The sequence below is a fragment of the Ciconia boyciana genome, chromosome 2 (genome assembly GCF_034638445.1).
Source record: "Ciconia boyciana chromosome 2, ASM3463844v1, whole genome shotgun sequence".
Taxonomy (NCBI): Eukaryota; Metazoa; Chordata; class Aves; order Ciconiiformes; family Ciconiidae; genus Ciconia; species Ciconia boyciana.
The window spans coordinates 40,811,805-40,832,673 of NC_132935.1; the positions used below are offsets into that span (position 1 = coordinate 40,811,805).

Below are 20,869 nucleotides of genomic sequence, written 5' to 3' on the forward strand. Positions count from 1 at the left end.
GACCTCTACTAAGTAAAACATACATACATACGTAGAAATGTTCTGCAGGTTTTGTCCCAAAAGTAGAACCTTTTTCAGCTGGGAAAAAAAACCCTTGTATGGCTGACAACAAACAGAAGCTATGCAGGGCCACAGGTAAAACCTTGCCTGTAGAGGAAAGTTCTCATTGCATAATTTTTCCCGTAACATCTACGCAAATATTACTATGACAAAAATGCATCAGTGTATTTGTGAGGATGTGCCACTTTCAAGCGATAGCAGACCCCACAGGGCCTTGGGCTCATGGTGAGCATGAACTGAGGGGGCTGATCCACACCTCCTGGCAGTCACGCAGCAATCTCAGTAACGCAGAGGTCTGTGAAGAGCTCTCTGGAGCTGCAGCAGGACATCAATGCTGGAAGAGACCTCCATCGAGCCACCATCACCTTACTTATAAGCATATATGTATACATGCCTAGATTTATAAAAATATCTAAACAGACTTGTGTTTGGAGCTCAATTACTGCTGTCAGGAAGGTGGCTTCTGCTATAGTGTCATTTCATGAGTCACGTGGGAAGGTTTAGAAATGCACGGGAGATTAATACTAGATTTGCAGTGTAGGGCTCCTGCAGCAGGACCATGACTCCAAAAGGGGTCTTGCTTTTTACCCCTCACACCATTAATCCACAAGGTGGAAAATGTAATTGCTCTCCAGTGTTGTAAGGCATGTTGAAAGCTTCACAGCCTATGTGGTGACCATATTTTCTGCAGTCTGGGGTATGTGTGCAGGTTGTAACGTCGTTTTCTAGCTCCCTGTGAAAGACCCCTGCAGTGAGTACTGCTGGGAGGGAGGGAGACAGACAGACAGACAGACTTTAGAGGTTTGAGTTGGGGGATATGAGGAGCAAAATAAACACAGTACTTGTTTGTAACACAAGGAGTAATATCTAGGTCTGAATTAAAATAGCCACTCGTGGCTTCAAATCTTCTGATGAACTTTAAGAAATGTACCTGCACCAAAGTATTGACAATCCAATTTATAAAATCCAAAGGTAGATAAAGAGCTAACGGTATTGATTAAACTATGAACCAGAATACCATTTCTATTTTTTATATCTGCAGCTACAATAAACATATGTCAGATTAAAGTTTTAACCAGTTTGTTACCACCACCTGGAGAACGCTCCAGACCAGGAGGTGAGAAAAACTAATAATTTAAGAATAGAAGAGCATACACGGCCAATTATTGTGGGGATTGAGACATAAGAGGGGGAATCCTTTCAATCTCAGTAAGCAAAAGGGAAAATATAAAGAAATACTAGTTCCTTAGTGCCTACATTATATTAAGTGGCTTACAAAGTTGTGGGCTTTTTAACTCTAGGAGACTGCCTGGCAGAGAGCAGGGTGCTGCAGCAGAGAGGCGCACACACAGTTATCCTCAGCACTTGCTCTGGAGCTGACACTGCTTTCAACTCCAATTAGTTAACTCAAAATCATAGCCCTGACATTTTTTTTAAAGGAACTGTCATGTATGAATACACACAAACTGTACTAAAAAAATGACAATTCAGTAAAATACGGTCCTGTGAGCTTTTGGGACTAGAAAGACACTCTCAGGAGTGACCAAGGGCAGCTGGTGCTAAGCACTCTTGCCAGAAAAAGCTCTGGGGAGTGAGAAGAAAAGACCTGACTTTTCGTATGGGTGCTACCTACTTAAAATACTGCTGGTATTTTTCCTTTGAATGTAGTGATAAGAACCTTTTGGCTTCACAAGGTAATTGACAGAGTGAAAAAGGGAGGCTAACCCCCCCCTGTTTTAAAAAATCCTATTTTCGATTTTTAGGCCTATCAACAAGGCGTAGATATAGGCCTTGTGTAGTATTATGAATTATAAAAGCTGACTAAGTACTTAATTGCACTTGCAGGTTTCTTGCAGGTCACCTGACAACCCCTGGTGGCCCTGGCGGTATGGAAAAAGGCAGGTTCCTTTGCTGAAGGGTGGAATGGTAGACCTCTGTGTGTGCTCCCCATCCCAAACCAAGATCCCCTCAAGAATGTGTGAGTGATGCTCCATAGCTATTCCCACACAACCTCTTAAGCTTTCTCTGTCCTTTTTGTCTAGCAACCTTGGAGTCCCCTTGTTCCTTCTCCAAGTGCACCACAGCCCACAGCTCTTATCACTCCAAAAATCCCATTCATGGTTATTTCTAATTCCACATATCTGTCTCAGATCAGAGCTTCCCAAAACTTACCAGCGCATGCCAGACCACCCACCCTCTTTGCACCAAAAAACCATCCACAGCACCACCCAACTCCGAATCTCCTCAGTTCTTCCAACCTCCTGCCCCAAACCTCCTTCTGCCCAAACCCTCCAACTTCCCTGCTCTTCTGCCCCAGGATCTCCACTGCCACCCCTCACTGCTCTGTGGTGAGGACCCCCAAACTCTGATCTCCCAGCAGTGATGGCTGCTCAGCTCTACACCTCTGGACCCATCACGTTTGCTTACACCGTCTGCCAACATCTGCAGCCACTGCAATGAGCTTCCATGGCTGGGTGAGCCCACCATCCTCCACCACAGCACCACCTCCCTCACCCAACTCCAGGGAAAGACCCAGCTCCTGCCTCTCGCAGGGATTTCTAAAACTTAGATACAGGCTGTGGTTCCCAGAAATGTACTTTAAAAGGATGCAAAGAACAACAACAACAAAAATATCTATTTCAGGAAAAACAGGTCTATTTAGACCCTTTATTTCCTTACTTTTACTCTGTCATTAGATTTGGAACTTTGCTTTTTATAGTATTTGGAAAATAAAACTGGAGAAAATGCACATGTAAATTTTTTCCTCTTCTTTTTTTTCTTTTCCCCTTACCTCTGTTTGGCAAAGAGATTAAACCCAAAGAGAGCATTTTTACCTTTATCTCCCTCTCTTTAGCTCTGTGTTTGAAAGCCAGGTGGGGGAGGTGAAAGGGGACTAAGATCCAAAGAATTAGAGGTTACTTGATCTTCTTTGTAAATAATTGTAGTACCATCAACTGAGTGCCCTGAAGCCCAGCTGCCTGCTGACAGACTGCTGCATCAGCAAATTTTCTCTTGTTTTGCAGGAGTCTTTAAAATCATCATGGGTCGAATACAAGGCAGAGTACAAAAACTCACTACCAATCCTTGGTGACACACAGTCACTTTCCACCAAATTCGAACAATTTTTTTTTCCTTTCCACTCGCACCAGGGGTGTTACCTCCATGGTGCTTATCAGTTCTTCCTTTCTTGTGGAGGGTGGAATGTTAGTTGCTTCATTCTCACTGAACCATTTTTTTCCCATTGAGATTTCTCATTGCAAACAAAATGCAGGTTATTTCATTAATCACTTTATTGGTCCTGTTTTCACTTTTGAAAAAGGCACTTCATTCTCCTCCATTTATAGTGCACTAATTCCTTCAAAGCACTATGAAAATACAGCTGTGGAGCAACACTCTTTATTAATCCTTTTTTATGATAAAATAGCTGGGTGAGGAGGCACAAGGACAACCTGGATAACAAAACCATGCCAGGTACCTCATTTAGACCTTTTCCTATTCAAAAACTCCTTGTTCCAGGACAGGAACACGTATGCTTCCTTGTAAATTATGCATGTTTGCCTTCCAGCCTCACACTGCTGCCAGTACTAAAGAGGTGAACAAAAACAGGATACAAGGGAACTTAGACCAGTAAAAGTATGTTGTGAGTTTAAAAAGCTACTGAATGGAACTGGACAAGTAGGAGTCCTTATTTTTCAGCCATGCAGAGCTTTAAAGGACAGAATGAAGCCAGGTGGAAATCTGGTCTGGAATATTGCTTAACAAAAGCCACTAAATTTTCAACAAGTGATTGCTGCAAACTGCCCAGTAAATCCAGCTAGGGATAGCACACTTCTTCAAGAAAGCCTGCAAGCCGCCTCTAGCATAGCTCAGATGGTGGAGCATCTACTGCACTCCTAGATAAGATGCTGTAGTGCTTGATAGCACGCAGCACTAAGTAGAGACCTGTTTTGTGGTCTGAACTGGTCTTTCAACAGCTAGATTAAGGGCTCTCTAATATCACTGGAACAATTTTCTGAATTTATGGTCTCCAAATCAAACTGTTCCCATTTTGCAAGGGACAAGATGAGGGGGGTTTTCCCAGCTAAAGCCTGCAATCGGCAGTAACTCCATGCTCTTCCCTTCTCACTCATCCCCACTTCATGGGAGTTCAGGGAGTGTGCAAGTGGCAGTAAAATCACAGAATCATAGAATGGTTTGGGTTGGAAGGGACCTTAAAGATCATCTAATTCCAACCCCCCTGCCATGGGCAGGGACAGCTTTCACTAGACCAGGTTGCCCAAAGCCCCATCCAACCTGGCCTTGAACACTTACAGGGATGGGGCATCCATAACTTCTCTGGGCAACCTGTTCCAGTGCCTCACCACCCTCATAGTGAAGAATTTATTCCTTACATCTAATCTAAATCTACCCCTTTTCAGTTTAAAGCCATTACCCCTTGTCCTATCACTGCATGCCCTTGTAAAAAGCCAAGCTTGCTGTCTCCTTTCTGGTTTGATTCTGCAGTGCTAGTGGGAGCAAATAGCAACACAGCCCTTCATCCTCAAGGTAAGCCGTGTTACTCTGACTTGAAGAGAAAGAATATGATTTCTTAAATATTAACCCTTCACTCTGAGCAAAAAAATACACACAACATTGTCACTGTGCAAAAGTAAGCAATGAGGGTCTGTCTACAAAGAGTTCTTTTGACTGCATCCAAAGGAGGAGGGAGGTGGTCTTTAGCAATGAACCATTTTAGCTGAAAATAAACAGCATTTCCATGGAAAACACTTAGATGTGGACTTGGTGAGGAGGGAAGTGTTGGAGCTGCTCACAAAACCTTGCTTAGTGCAACAGATGCTATGTGTCATTTGGCTGAGAGGTTGTACCTCTCCATGCATCTCTCCTCCTCCGTCCAACCTAACCATCCCATTGCCATCACAGCCATATCCAACACAGCTGTCTCTTCTGTAAGGCCAGCAGCAGCAGCCAGGTCACAAGTGGGCCTCGCAAGGGAGTGAGGGCATATATAAACCTCCTGTTCTGTGCAGAGAGAGAAGCAGGATACTAGCAATCAATCTTGTGATTTTCAAAGATTCCCTTAAAGCCTGAGCTGCTGTTCCTGTGATATTGCATTAAAGCTTGGCTTTCATTAAAATGAGAAGAAAATGGTTCCAGCCTTCATGGCAGCAGACAAAATCTTGAAGACATTAACTGAATGCACTTCAGAGACTCAGAACCTAGACTGCAAATGCAAAGGAAGAGTCTTAAATTTTCTGTTTGTACTTACATCTCTATTTAAAAAAAAAAAATCATGACACTGAGACACATGACACTAAAACACATGACACATAAACACATGACACTAAAGAGATAAAAGAGAGGAGGAGTGTGGATTTTTTGAATGTTTTCAGAGGGAGGCTGTAACAGTACTATGGAGCAGCTGCCCTGACTGATAGTCTCTTGCCCACCTGGAGGAGAGGACCTGCTGTGAGGTTTCCATGAACTCCTCAAAGAGAGCCAGGTGGAGCGCAGCGGCAGCAGCAGGGTTTTGGATGAAACTCTCTCCCTTTTGAGTCCTGTGGTTTGTGCAGAATTCCTGCAAAGAAGCTGAAAAGCACTGGGAAAGACTGCATGGTTTTCTGCCAGAGCACAGCTGGGGAATTCAGGGGTCTTTTGCTCTTCCTGTGCTTCAGGCACTCCATGGGACACCAGAGTAACAGTGCCACAGTCTGGCTTTCATCTCATGATCACGGTCACCGCTTCATCTGGTCCCAGGACAGGTTGCTGGAGAGGGTGGCGGAAAAGGCTCTGCAGTTTCTCCCTCTCTGCCCTTCCCATCAGCGGTGCTCACTCCAGCATTACAAGAGGAGAAATAGACCTTCAGCTCAGCAGCTCCTGCCCCCACCCACCTTGGTCAGACCAGCAACCCACCAGGTCTTCACGCTGTCCTCTGCAAAACAGACCACCAGGATGGCAACAGTGCTGTTTAGGAGCAGGTGATGGATCAGTGGGAATGACTGAATGCTCCGTGCTTCTGATCCACCAAACGCTGCTGTGGTCATGCTTAGATAAGCACAGGGAGAAATACAATCAGCTTTCCACTAAATTTCAGAATTTACTACATTTTTACTAGCATCTTGTTTGCTTGAATATGTTTATTTTTATCCTTCAGGCAAATATTTCTGCCTCCTGTGAACCTTTTATGTAAATCAACGGAGGCATTTGGCAAGCCATATCAAAACTGCAGCTTTACATATCACTGAAGCGGAAAATAAATGGAAATAATTACTGATGCCTCCAAGTACAGATTTGTTTCAAAATGAAACATGTAGCTCAGAGGGGGTGGGCAGTATATATCTAATGATTTCCTGTTAGCTTACATAGCATTGGCTCAGACATTTTTATTTAATTCCAGTATATGGTTTTTCTCTCTTTTGGGGGAGATCAGGGAGAGATGGTGGTTGTTTGTTTGCTCATTTTAACCATATTGAACAGAATCAGATCTTTACTTACTTAGTAAAGCCTGAAGATGGTGTTTGTAAATCCCTTCCTCATGATAGAAATTGGAAATAAACTGATGTTTGAAGGTAAAAGGTATACACTGCCATGCCAGTAACATCACTAACAGCCACTGACTGAGCAAACTGTAGTCTCTATATGATGGGCTTGATCAATATTCATAGGGGTCAATACTAATCTGTTTTTGTGTATTTCAGTATAAATCAGTAATGCACATCCTGACACCACTGAGTTGCACTGACTGGAGGAGAGCTGAGTCCCGCAGTGCCAAGGGATGCTCCTGAGCGATCACCGCAGTCCATCATCCTGACATTGGTTGCATCCCAGGGGAAAATTTAGGACCACTTCTGCTTAGTGTCTTCAGACCCTTGCAAACAAATGTTTTATAACTGTTACCATAACTAGGCAGTACTTGAAGGAATCACTGAGGACAGATGCAAATTTTGCCACTTCTGGAACAAAAGGTGGCCATGCAAGCCAGATCAAAGACCCATCTGGCCCTCTATCCTCTTTCTAGATCCGTTGCCCTACACAGCTGCCATGGGAAGAGAAGGAACAGGTAATCATGTCTTCACCCAACACGCTCTCAGCCTTCAGTTATTCTCAGCTTTTAGTCAGATGTGATTCCTGTCTCCTTAGCCAGCCTCGCTGGATTTCTCTCGCATTAACCGGTCCAGTGTCTCTTGTGGCATCCACATATCCTTTGAGACAAGGACTTCCAGGTCTACAGCACACTACAGGAAGAGCTGCCTCCTTTTGTTTGTTCCAAACCTGGTTCCTAGTAGCTTCATTTGCTACTTCCTCGTCCTTGTCCTAGTGACTAGTAACAGGTACCACTAGTGACAGGGGCGAAGTATATCAGACCTGTGCTCCTTTAGTTTTTCAGAGCAATAATTCCCTGACTTCAGTTATTACAGCCCCACTGTTAACATCAAGCCCACAGAGAGGGGGTTTGCTGTGAATTCTGGTTCAAAGCTTTGCTTGTGCTGGATCTAGATTTTAAACACACCATCAACAACTGGACTTCTGTGGGCGTCACACCCCCTTGGAATTGCTATGGTTTCACAAGCCCCAGTCTGTTTATTGCTCCCCTGCCTGCAACCCCAGGATGTAAAAATATAGAAAGTTGTATTTTAAAGGCCGACTCCAGTTTTATTCAATTTGTCCCCATTTATATTTTATCTTTTGCTGCAGGGTGAAAATGAGTGGGGCTTTTGGAACACCACTTCTATCATATTCCTATAGCATCTCAGCATGTGCTGAGATGTACCCAAGTCCTGTAAAACTTGTAAAAGTAAAAAACCTGTAAAGGTTTCTTTGGGTACTTTTTACAGGTTTTTACCAAAACCTGTAAAAGTACCCAAGTCCTGGAAAAGCGTATAGTATGAAAAAATGACCATCCCTTCTACCCCTCCACACGTTACAACTCTTTTAAAGCTTTTAAAGATAGTAAAAGTATTAAATACCATCTAAGCTTTGCTTACTGTAGATAGAAAATCTCCAAAGAGACAGTACCGTGAAGTTCAGGTAGAAATTATATGAGAAGGGGCAGAACATCAAGAACGTGGGAGATGTGGCAACAAAAGAAAAAGTGAAATGGCATGTTTTCTGATGTATTTAGCAAAGCAAACTGCTGCAAATATCCTTCCAGTACTACCTCCTGACAGGAAGCTTATCAATGTTTGATGTGTTGCTGCTGAGCTCATTTACATAATTCTGATGGTGAACAAAAAAAAAAAGAAAAAAGAAAAAAAAAGATATGGCACTAGCTGTTCTGATTCATAAAACTTCCCGTCATGGCAGTGTGACAATACTTCAGCTTATAAAGCTCTGCTGTGCATTAGCGATTGGAGAAATGCAGGGGGAAAAGTGAGCTCATGACTGAAGGGGCAGAAAGGCAGATAAAAAGAAAAAGATAAATAATTTTAAAGTTGGTGGTTTGCTGCATTTAACATGTACAAACAGTATTTTGAAATGTTTAAAGGATGCAAGATCTGCTTCACATGCAGCAACAGTTGAACAGCAAAGAAATCAGAAGGATTCAAAGTCTTCACCTGTGTCACATCTTCTAAGGCTGTCCCTGCTGGTGACAGGTTTCTCAGAAGGATGCAGTGCACACAAAAACCAACAGATGTTTCATCTTTAGTGAAATGTTCCTACCAAGAGTTGTTCCACATCTTCTTTTAGGGTGCCAACCAGCCCAGATTCAAAGAGGTCTGCCTTGAAAACACAGCCTCCAGGGTCTGGGGAGAGGTGGCATGAAGTTGCTCTCTGGGCTTGGACACAACCTCCCCAATATACAAAAGGAGGGAGACATCAATTATTGCCTGTGGTTACTACAGTCATGTTAGTAGTGCCGGTGACATATTTGGGGATTCATTGCGCTGAAATTCTTGATCACTTGCCCCTGTTCATGCCAGTGGCATGGATACTTACTGACTGGTCCAGGGCGATTTGCAGAGAGCCAGTATCTGAGATACTGCTGCTGAGGGAAAACTGCAGCCTGACAACTAACTGCATGGAAGTACGTTTAAGTCAGGTATTTATTTTCAACAATGTGCATTCCCAACAAAGCACTCTGCTGTTAAAAGCAAATTTCTGAGAATCACATTCTGATATTATTACAGAATTTGTACTATGTAAAATTTCCAATTTAAAAATAAAGTAATCCAAGAGGACTAATTTGCAAAATCTCCTATAAGCATGCAAGATTATTTCCTGATTTTTTTTCTTTTGGCCTAAACCTGGAATCTTACAGATGTACTTTTTGCATTAGCCTCAAAGAAAAGGAATGCACTACCACAAAGGGGATTTTTTTTTCTTTTTCTTCCTATATATGCACAAAGCTGGGTGTCCTTAGAGTTAGATACCAAATACATTTACTCAAGCTAATAGCAACATTCACTTATTTTGTTAGTTTAACAAACATTCCTGACTTAATTTGCCTAGAATATCTTTGCAAAACAACCAACCTCAAAATGGTGCAAGCAGTCAAGTAAAATACTTCAAATATTTGAATGAATTTTGTCACAGATAGCAGGAATTTGCTAGTAAGGTTATTTATTTGTTCTCTGGCAATACTGTTCAGGCATAAGTTATGTCTGGAACAAAGACAAATTTAAGTTATTTTCCTTGTCTTTTAAGACAGTTCAAATGGAATTTATTTGCCTTCCTTACTCAGCAAGCTGGATAAGAGGTCTAGCCCTTTAAATGCTGTTGTTCCAGTTTTAGAGGAGAGAGGCTATAAAATGGGGGTGCTTCATTAAAATACCATAGCTGGCACCTCTCAGAGGCACAGGAAAAGAATATTCACTGAATAAGTAACACATTATAAATTATAATTGAGATTCAATTCTCCCAGGGAGAAGAGAAGATAACTTGTCATTTGAAGTGTTGTGAGTTTCTGAGAGTGGACTAGGAGTTTAGAGGATATAATGATATCATTAAGAAATGCCCTTGCAAAGCAAGCAAAATTATACTGTACTGTTTCTTGAAAACCACAGGAACTCTTTATTGTTCTGTCAGCAGCAGTTCAAAGAGCTATGTGACCCCATTAACATGCACTCAGGCATGTATAACAAATTGGAGGGGGGAAATTTCTTGAATAGTTAATTATATTTGGTGTGTTTGAATACCTAACGCTGTTAGCCACGTGGGCTGAGCACCACAAAATGCACACCTTGCACACCTGGTTTACCTCACAGCTTTATTTGTCTTTTAATATTTAGAGGAGAAAGCAATATCAAAGGTAAAGAGCAGGGAGGTTGGGAAGTGGAAAAAGCTAGATAATGGCCAGCTGATTTGATGGCCATGGCTGAACTGATCTAGCATTTGCAGTAGTTCTGCTTTGAGCAGAAATTGCTATTAGATGACCAGAAGACACCTTGAACCCACATATCCATGGCAGGGACTGGGTAGGAATATGTGGGGTGATACACTCTAAGCTTGAGCTAGAATCTTGCAGAGAAACTGAGTTTCCCTCAGTTTCAAAAAGAGGCATCTCTTCATGCCAATCTATTTATTTATTTCTGTGTGAAAAGTTGTGGGCTTCTTCTAGAAAATGTTGATTTTTCATAAAAAAGCTTAATTGCAGAAATTCTGATGCAGTATCTGACTGGGACTACAGCTTGGCTGTTTTCTCCTTCCTTAGTCCTTTGACAGTCCAGTTGTCCAAGTGGCTCTTCTACACATGATGCCAAATGACTACAGACAGTCTCCATGCTGCAGTGATCATTGACTCAGCTTAAGCAAAGAGAGTGGCCCGCAACAGAACCTGAGGTTTGCCTGGTTGTTTCTGAGTGCAAACATTCTCTTTTTGATAAAAAATGTTTGGAAATTGTCTGAAAATACAGAGGGTTAATTTTTTGGCATAGTAAAATTATTAACTTTTTTTTTCAAAGAGAGTGAATAGTAGATATTGTCTCCAATGGTAGCAGAAAGCCCACTCACATTGTTTAATTAAGTCCAAAGCTTTATCTGTACTAATTCATTAATTTCAGTTACAGTACAGATTCAGGAATCCTTATCTCTTTAGGACTGTCCCCTTGCAGCTTTTCTTGCACTTAGCAATAAGTTTGATAAATGATATCAAATGATATGATAAAGGAAAGGACCATCATAAAGAGGTTAGTGCTGTCTGCGCTATACTGAAGAGATGTTATTTCCTGAGAAACTTTTAAATTCAGGTTCTCTGTATTTGTTAATGAAGCCAAATAAAGTTAGGATTGCCAGTGGGACTTTTCATGAAACTTCACACAGAAGTTAAGAGGAGGACACTTTGTAACTACTGCAGATGTCCATTCATGTGAGCATTCCCACCAACCCACCAGAAACCATCTCTTCCAGACGTTGAGCACATGTGCTACTGAGCATGCTCCTACTGATTCAAAGCTGCTTCTAAATTCCCTTGGAAAATAGAAGAATAAGATTTATATTACCCTATAAGCCTAGGTAAGCTTCAATTCTATTTTCAGTTTATTAAAAGTTCTGCTGTTATCTTCCGTAATTCTTAAACAGCGATCAAGTATTTTGCTCATCACATATATATTCATGCTTCTGCCTTTCTTCTGAAAAACTGTCAATTTGATGATATTCTAAATGTATCTGCTATTTGAAGAATATTTGCATTCTAATTGTATTTGTGTTAGCTATGCTTTTTCTTAGCTGCATTTTCATTGCATGTAGATTGGAGTTGATCAAAAAGCCCCCTCTGAAATGGAAATTATTTTTATTACACTTCGGCCATGCTTTAAACTGGTTCTACAGCAAACAGTTTGAAATAGTGGGAGTGTGTTCAGAGTGAAAAGCAGCATGCACATTTAAATGGTCTAATATGTGTGTAGCAGACAGGGATGAAAAACACATCCTGAAAAAATCATAGGAAGGTTTGAATTACAGGGCAGTACAGCTACTGGAGGAATTTCCACTGAAATGCTTTTTTCTTCAGAAAATGCTCATTTGTTGAAATCAAAGTTTAGCGGGGGGCAAGGGGTAGAGAGGAGGGGAGAAGGAAGTTGGGAGTCTCAATGAAATTTTCACTCAATGTTTTCATCTTTCCTTGGAAGATTGTGATGTCTGAGATGTTTCGGGTTGACATTTTTGCATCAAAGAACCCTTGCTATTCAGGAATGCTTGTTTCAAGTGTTAAGCTCTACACAGTTAAGAAGAGATATAAAAATGTTTGAGAACAAAACTGAGTGTTTCAAGATCACTAGACAAAAAGTTCTAATTGATGCTTAGAAGGAGATAATAATAATAGACAAGGCTTTAAAGAGATTTGTTATGAGTAGTAGAAAACTGTTTTTCTGCACGTAACAGGAGTCAAACAACAAGCAGACAAACGTTTCTCAAAATCGTTGCCTTTCTGCAGAATTTTAAAATGTTACTCTCTGCAGCTCTTTGTTAAAAACTTGCACCAGAAATTATTACCTTGTCTAGAGCAGCAGAGTGTAAAGTGTGAACGCAAAGTCCTGGTGCGAGCCCTCCCTGCAGCAATGCGAGCCGAGCTGCTGGCTCTTGCACGGCAACAGTCAGGGACCCATGGCCAATTCCATGGTGCAGCACATCCTTGAAGGCATGTACTAAAAAGGGGAGTATGAGCCGCAGGTGTAAGGGAAAAACTGTTCTTACGCTGCCACAGCTGTTTTCCCAGGGGACATGGATTTCAGTCCTGCAGTTGTTAGTGAGGCTCCAGCATGAGTCCTCTCCTAGAGACAGCCAAGTCTTTATCTACCTGTGCTCAGGGGACAATCCATGCCACATACCACAGTGTACAGTCATATCGTCACTGCTCCTCTTGCTCTGACTTCTTCCATCTCCCTACCCACATGTACCTCCATCACCACCCCACATCTCAAACAAAATAGTACCCGTTCCACCTCTGTTGGCACATAGCTCTCACTGAAATGTCACTGCTCCTGTATGTTTCTGGTGTAGTCTTGTACATGCAATCCCTTTTATATTTTTGCATAATTGCTTTATATATTTCTCATAGCAAGAAGGTATCTGTAGTAAACACTCCTCAGGAAGCTTTCACTCAGTTTCCACGGTAAAAAGGAAAAGGCTTTGGGGGTTGTAAAAGAAGTTAAACAGTTACCACAGATGCATCATTCCTGAAGTTCTATGAAATTAATGAGGACAGGGATAATGTAAATTAATGCAAGTACATTTTGCCACATTCACATTTTGTAAGAGGAAGAAAGGTTCAAGATACAACATGAGCTACTTATGCATATGTTGGTGGGAAGGTTTGAGCATGACTGGTGTTAGCTCTAGCTGTTGTTTTACTGGCTATGAGTAAGAAACAGCTGCTTTCTGTTCTAACCAGACTTACTGCAATAAACTTTCCTGTTTCCTTGGCAGGGCTGAAAAAGTATTTGCTTCCTGTCTAACTCTTATCAGCAACTCGATGAGACCTTCACTAAAATGTAATAACTGACATTAAAAAAAGACTTGCCACTTAAGATATCCAGCCTCTCAGGCTGTCCACATTGCAGCTTATCCTTTACTCACAGCCAAAAGCCCCAAAGCCTCCAACTGGCAAACATGCCTGGGCTGATCAATTCTACCAAGCCGTTAATTCCAATTTTCAAGTGACAAATGTGAGTCTACAGCCTACTATGCCTTTCTTTTTCCTTGTTCCAGTCAACTCCCTGGAGATGATAGGCACACAATGAGCATAGGCCTTCTCTTGCAGAGAGCAAAGTCTGTTTATCTACCTTTATTTTATATATAATGAGTCAACCCCTTTTCTCGACTCCTAAAATTTCAAAGGCACCCTCACTGACAGCTCAGAGAGTACTCACTCTACATATCACAACAGCTGCTGGAGACAGATAGCATGAGTGTTTCTGGAATGATTCCAACTGACCTTCTTTCAATGGATACTAAGTGCTCATCATTAGCTGTGGCTTCACGTTCAGCAGGTTCAACAAAGGTCTCTAACATGAAGCACATTCTCATACTGAGGAAAAAAATAACTAGAGAACAGATCTGGGAACTTTTGAGACAGCATTTAATGGAAAAAAACTGTATGCTTTTTATGTGCATATGTTGGAAATGGTTTCATCCAAATATCTGTAAATATGCAAACTTACATTTCATACAAATAGTGGATTTGAAATCAAGAAAGATTTTTGCTACAGATCTTTGGGAAAGCCCATTGCATCTTATAGCGTCTGTTAAATTGTGATCTGTAGCCTTTTTCCAGATGCTGAATGTCATTAGACCTTGAAGCTGTCTCTTTTCAGAAACAGTTAAATAATTCTTACGGGGAGGAGTTCTCTATTGTCTTCACAGACCAAATTTGTTCCCTTCTGTAGGTAAAACCATGTTTATATAGCTAATCTTGTCTCTATGAACATACTCTTGAATTATTAGCAGGTCTTCTAGAGTTATTAGCAGGGACTCTAGTTTGGGAAGTTACAACATGCCTTTTGGACATATCAACACACTATGATTATGACACAGGAACATCCTGGTTTTATACTCTGAGGAAATTGTCTGCCCTCTGGTAAGCCACTACTAAAGAAGTGGTTGTCCATCCTCAAGAACCCAGCCTAAAATATCCCCTTTTCTTCGATTTCTCTCTCCTGAGAAAGATAATGACAAGGCTTTTGCACAAACCCCAAAATCTAAAAATCTCCTTAATTTTTTACAAGTCTTTAAATCCTGGACATAAAAAAAGAAAAAACAGTCTGCCTTGAAGTAGGTTTCTTTCTAACAGCGGAAGAGCAAGAAGGACTGATTGTCAGCTGCCATAAATCAGCCTTACCCTGCAGATGTGCACAGAGCCCCAGCTAGTTATACTACCCCAGCAACTGGCCTCAGCTGTCTGCTGATTTTTGTCTTTTGGATTTTGAACCGGAAAGACTGAGGAACAGCAGAGCAAATGAATGAGTGACTTCTGAGACTGCATTGAGTTTCCCAGAGATAAACACTAGGTGCTAAGGTTTTTTTACTTTTCCGTGTCCAAGCCAGTGTATACATGTGTCTATAGATGGTTTTACTTGCCTAGCTTCTATTACTGAGGATTTGATCTGTTCTGCCCTCAGTAGGCAATGACAGAGAGCTCTCTGTCTTTCTGTTATACGACCTGTTATAAATACCTGATGAGACATAACAGCATCATAGGATATTTATAGCATGACAGACTTCTCCCTGCACTACAAATTTCTATAGAAAGGCTGAGCTAGAACAAGTCTTTTCAGACTGTTCTTCAGTGTGTTACGATGTGGGTTCTCACTCACTTCAAACTTTCAAGTAACAGCAGTATTATGTTCAGAAACTCTATAGAAAGACTAGCAGTATCTTATACTCACTATGTAAGGCATCTCATAGCCTGCATCCTTCACACGACTCATAAAGAGTTCAACTGGAAGTACTAAGTCAAAGAGATCACACCTACCTCGGCTTTCAGAGTATGAATGTGTTTCAACAAGGAGAGAAGAGTCAGCTCCTTGCTCCAGGGTCTGGGCTGGTGAAGGAAAGACCAAGCTTGCAGGGCAAAGGGTTTGGCAAAGTCTCCAGATGCATGAGGACCGCCCAGGCTCTGTTCAGATCCCCAGTTTGACCATAGCAAAGTTTCAGTCATACCCATTAACCCAGGTCACGCTGACCTGAAATACCGTTCCATTATCTCAGCTTGCTTTCAACTCTGAAAAAGCAAGAACTGAACAATTAAGAAAGAAATCAAGTGCTTCTTACCACTCATAATGAAATGGAATGTTAAGTATTTTGATTTTCCAGATGAAAATTTTTGAAACAAACATATTTCCAGAGTTTTCCAGAGAATTTTGGAAATGTATTTCACTGTAGTGCTTCTATTCTGAAAAAATGGCATTGTTCCAGAAAAAAAATGTTTTTCACTGGAAAACTTCTATCAGCTCTAAAATCTCATATTTGTCACTAAGATTTAGAAAAGCAAATAAACAAACAAATTACACCTTTGCCATAATATTGGACTACACTTTTTTCCTACAAGCTCTACATTCTAGTCTGCATTTTGAGCATATTTTATATTTTAGCTCTTCCTTCTGAAGCACAACAGGAAAAATATTTGATTGTATAAGATAACGTCAAGAGACAAGTAATCTGCAGCTATAATTTAACTGACATTAAGTTTCTCAATCCCACATAATTACAGTAGGAGGGAATTTAAAAAAAAAATTGAACTTTTAAAAATCTATTTTAACTTATTTAATCTATTGCTCATATTAAAGATAAAAAGCTTCACATAATTCTAAGCAGGCTGAGTTTTCCCTAATGTGGTATTTCATTGCAGATTTCAAAGTGGGATAACCTCCAATAATGTCCAAACAAGCCTGTTAGCTTGATTATCTGACTTGATCTCAGCATTGGTGCTATTCTGGATAAGTGTACCTTAAACAATTTTCTAAGAGAAGCTTATACAAGTTTCCCTTATTTGAAGAATTTTTTCAGAATAATTTTATCAGTACCAGTATCCGATTAAGATGTTCTTAAGTCAAGCATCATTAATTTCCTTTCATTTCCCTCTCCTCCCAGAAATACGTTTCCAAATTCACTGGATGATGATAAACTGAAGATTATTTTAAAAAATAAAAGAGAAGACAGTGGATGTCCTAATGGACATTGTTGGTCATAACTTCTGCCAGGCTATTACCAATTAAAATCTGGGGACAAATCCCTGTTTGCTGATCTTGGTTGTTCCCTGTTGTTACTGGTATTTGCTGCAATGATTGTGAAATTTGAATCAAAGCCCTCTTGAATCCTAAAGATCACTCCTTCAGTGATTCATCATTGTCACAAAGTAGGCATAGGGTTTTTTTTTTAAGAGTCGCTGTCCTCGCATATGTGAGTACAGTTGAATGTTAGAGAATTATCAGAGAATAAAAGAATATGGCCAGGATATAACCATTCGCCCTATTTCTTTCAGTACATTGAGACAGCCCTGGGGCAAGTTAGCCTTTATGTAAGGCAGTACTAGGGCCACTGGCGTGCATACCTGATCTTCAGGTCAGTTTTGAATCCAGCTTGCTGATTTGGGCCATAAGCCACTCAGCTGGGTCTTGGTAGACAGTGGCCTTCTGGAAGTTGCTGAATTTCAACTCAGAGTACTGGGGGAATTTCTAAATTGGTATGTGCATGCATGTACACAAACTGCAGTACATAGCTCTGGTGTTGGATAACGCAGAAGCAAACAGTGGTTCTCTATACTCATTGGTAGTAGCACCCTAAAAGCAAAAGTCCTCTCTGGAGGCAAAGCAACTACATCCTCTGAGCAAAAACCAATCAGTATTAAAAAAAAAAAAAAAGTCTGGGCTTCACTGGACACCTAGACTATGTTCACCTCAACACTTATACTTCATCCCTAATTCCCATGTTTATTAGAGGTCTTCAAATGCAGTGGTCAGTACCACACATCCTGCATCCTAAGAAGTGACCATTTTTTACAGGCTTTACCTGCTTCACAATTGCAACATGGGTTTCTTACCTTCACCATTAGACTCTGATGCTTCTAAACTGTTATGCAAAATGCCAAAAGATCAGTCTCTGGTTAACTTAAACCACAATTAAATTTTGTCTACCATCTTAGGATAATTATAAGATCAGCGTGACACACAGAGAAGTATAACTTCACAGATGAAGAGAACAGAGGGGAGAAATATGCTGTGAAGGGGAAAAGCTGTTCACATTAAAAGAATAAGGATCAGAAGTCAAAACTCATCAAGTTATTGGCAAAATAGGCTGGTTTTATATACATCTCTTTCCCCACCTTTCCATCCACATGACAATCTTCTGTTTAATGTGTTAAAACTCCAAAGATCAGTAAGGTCTAGGAAGGAGTATGGTATGAGCTCAAAGCATACCGTAGCAATTGCCTTGTGATAAAAGAGCAGAGCTCATTAAACAGAGATGGTTTATGCACTAAAAACATATTTGTCCCTGTGCTGCTGTGGCATGATGAGAATTGCCATACTGTACAAATACTTGTTTAGCATCTGAACAACTGTTGTTTAAAGTGGAGTCATAAGGCTACTTTTAGGTCATTAAATAACTGAGAAACAGAGTAGGTGCCCTGTTGAGTTATAATGAACTATCTTGTGTGATGCAACGTATATAGAAATCCAAACAGAAGAAAGAGTAGTATTGAGCAAAATGTGCTTTCAGCCATGCAGTGATGTGACTCATACTTCATCTCCTCTGAGCGCTTACAGACTTTACAGTATTTGGAACTCAGCATCCTATAGAATAGCAACATATTAATCTCTCCAGCTAAGTCTATTAGATTTGACCAGTGTTGGTCTTGCAACACAGGATGAATTAACATATGCACCTGTGTAATGTTTGTTCTCTGCACTTAGTGATAATGGACTGCAGCAGCAATTTGAGGAAAAAAATAAATTGAATACAAATGCAAAAAAACGAACTGCCAATATATTAATTGGCTTAAAGCAATTTGAAAGTAAGAAAAAAATTACCAAATGCATAAATTTAAGTTATTCAATACACTACTGTTTATTTTTTAGCAGCTCTATATTTCAGAAAGCAATGGTCTGAGATACTGAATCAGATGAGAGCTTGACAAAGCTATGGGAAAATGGTTCAGCTATGGCATTAGAATTACTATTACAGAAAGGCTAGAAGTTCCTTGCTCAGACACCAACATGAAAACATACGGGTTCAACCCCAACAGAAATTGTAAGAGAGAATTATTTTCCTTCCATCCACTTCACTAGTCTTACATAGGACTTAATATGACCCAAAATCTCCTCTTAGAAAGGAGGACAGGGATAGGCATGTAATCTGCCTGTCTGAGCATCTGTACATGCACAATGTCTTAGCTGTGAGAAATAACAAGGAGTTAAAAAAAAATCTCAATTTTTTTCAGACATTATCATCTCATGAGAGTAGAACCTGACTTTTTCAATTTCGGTGACCTCCAATGCAACTCATATTGTGACTCCTCTTTTTCTGTATGTAGGTCTTGCCTGCATTTCCATTATGTTTTACATAAATTTTACGTTAGGGTAACAGTAGTTCTTTTAAAACAATAATAGAACCAAGTCTTAATGAAGGTACTTCAACAGCAACAATGAGAGCCAAAAAAACCCACCCCTAAAAAAATCCACCAACATTGCTTGCTAAATATGTGCATTATAAGCATGAAAGACTTCTAACCCTGATAAATCAGAGTGCAGCATTCACAACACCTACAACTCGTCAAGCCCACCAGTGATTAGAAAAGTCTGGGACGCATTATCCCAATTTGTACTTTTTAGAGAGACAGTTATATTTCCACTTATCATGGAGAAGACGGCAGTAACATGACTTTAAATGAGAAATGAAATGCCCACCCACCAACAAGGAAGGCAGCCTCCTTAAATTGCCCAGCACAGGATGTCAGACTAATGACACCATCGTAAGACCAGCTTTGGTACTTCCAGGCTTCGGTACTTCCAAACATATTGTTGCCAACAACTGCAAATAAACTGGGGGCTCCCTCCCGGTAATGGGGATGTCGAAGAAGAGCCTGTGAACAGGCACAGTAGGGGAAACTGGCTTCGAAAGGAATAACTTTCTTTTCCACTGCTCAAAGCTGGATCTGCCATAAGGTGGACGTGTCCCCTCATTCCCATGCAGTAGGCAGACAACCTGGCAGTGCTGTGGCCAGAAATCAAACAGGACGAAGGCTGGACTGGCCTCTTACTGGAGAGTTGGAAGTGCAAAATTTGGACAGGCACAAGGGCACCTTGCTGGAATTTGATTTCCTTATGAATGTCACTTGGCTTTCTCTTCCTTCTGACTGGAGGGTTTCTTTGAACCACAGAATATGGTTCTGTGAAGGAAGGCAGATGAAGTGATAGTAGCAGCAGGAGAAGATAAGGTATTGTCCCAGGGACTAATTGCGCAGCTTGACTTTCTAATTTGTTAGAACAGATAAAAATTCCCCACAAAGGGGAACACAGGCTTAAAACTGCTGGCAGATTTTTCTACCTCATTTTTGAATAATAACATAAAGTAGAGATAATCATGATCTAATTGTAGACAATTTGTTAGTCAAAAAATTAGTTGAACAAATTGTTCTTTCTAGTATATGAGTTAAAGTTAAAATATACACGCACCAGGGAAGATTATTCCTGAGGTATTTGTGACTGCAGGATACCTGAAAAGTACTAAAAATAAAATGGAAAAACAATGACTTATAAAATCTCTCCTTTTAAATATGGAGACACATGAAACATGCTCCTTGAGCAACCTGGTCTAAGATTAAGTCAGCCCTGCTTTGAGCAGGGGGTTGGACAAGGTGATCTCCAGAGGTCCTTCCAACATACATAGTCCTTGGATTCTGTCAAATGCACACAATTAATAAGGTTGTGTCAGGCTACTTCAAACCTAAAAATCCATCTCAGGTCTAACAGCAGAGATAGGCTCAGACTCTAGTGGAAAGGGCTGAAGTCCTCTTTGAGCACCACAGCCTATCCTCATCCTCGGGTTGTCTCATCAGGCTCCAGCCACCTTGTCCTCACTTTCCACCTAACCCCATAACAGCACATGGTTTTAGCTTGCTCCTATTCATTTGCAAGCATCAAGTGGATGTGCGGCCCCTGAACAGTCTGAACCATAATGTAACAGGATCCTGTGTAACAAATTAAGGCAGTCAGAATGAGGGCACGACAGGGAGCCTGGCCTCCCTCTTCCTCATTTCCCTCTGACTCAAATGCATCCGCATGAACACGACAGCACACTTCCATCTGCTGAGGGAACTGCTCTCTTCTCCTGCCACCCTCCCTCTGCATACAGATGTGCTTGCATGTGGACTGCACGCTCC

At 40.9% G+C, this 20,869-nt stretch overlaps 1 protein-coding gene across 1 annotated transcript in view; it reads right to left on the reverse strand.

The window, feature by feature from the left end:
* The window catches only part of CLVS1 (clavesin 1), a 94,301-nt gene that overhangs the window by 45,008 nt on the left and 28,424 nt on the right, over window positions 1-20,869 (reverse strand). The window lies entirely within an intron of this gene.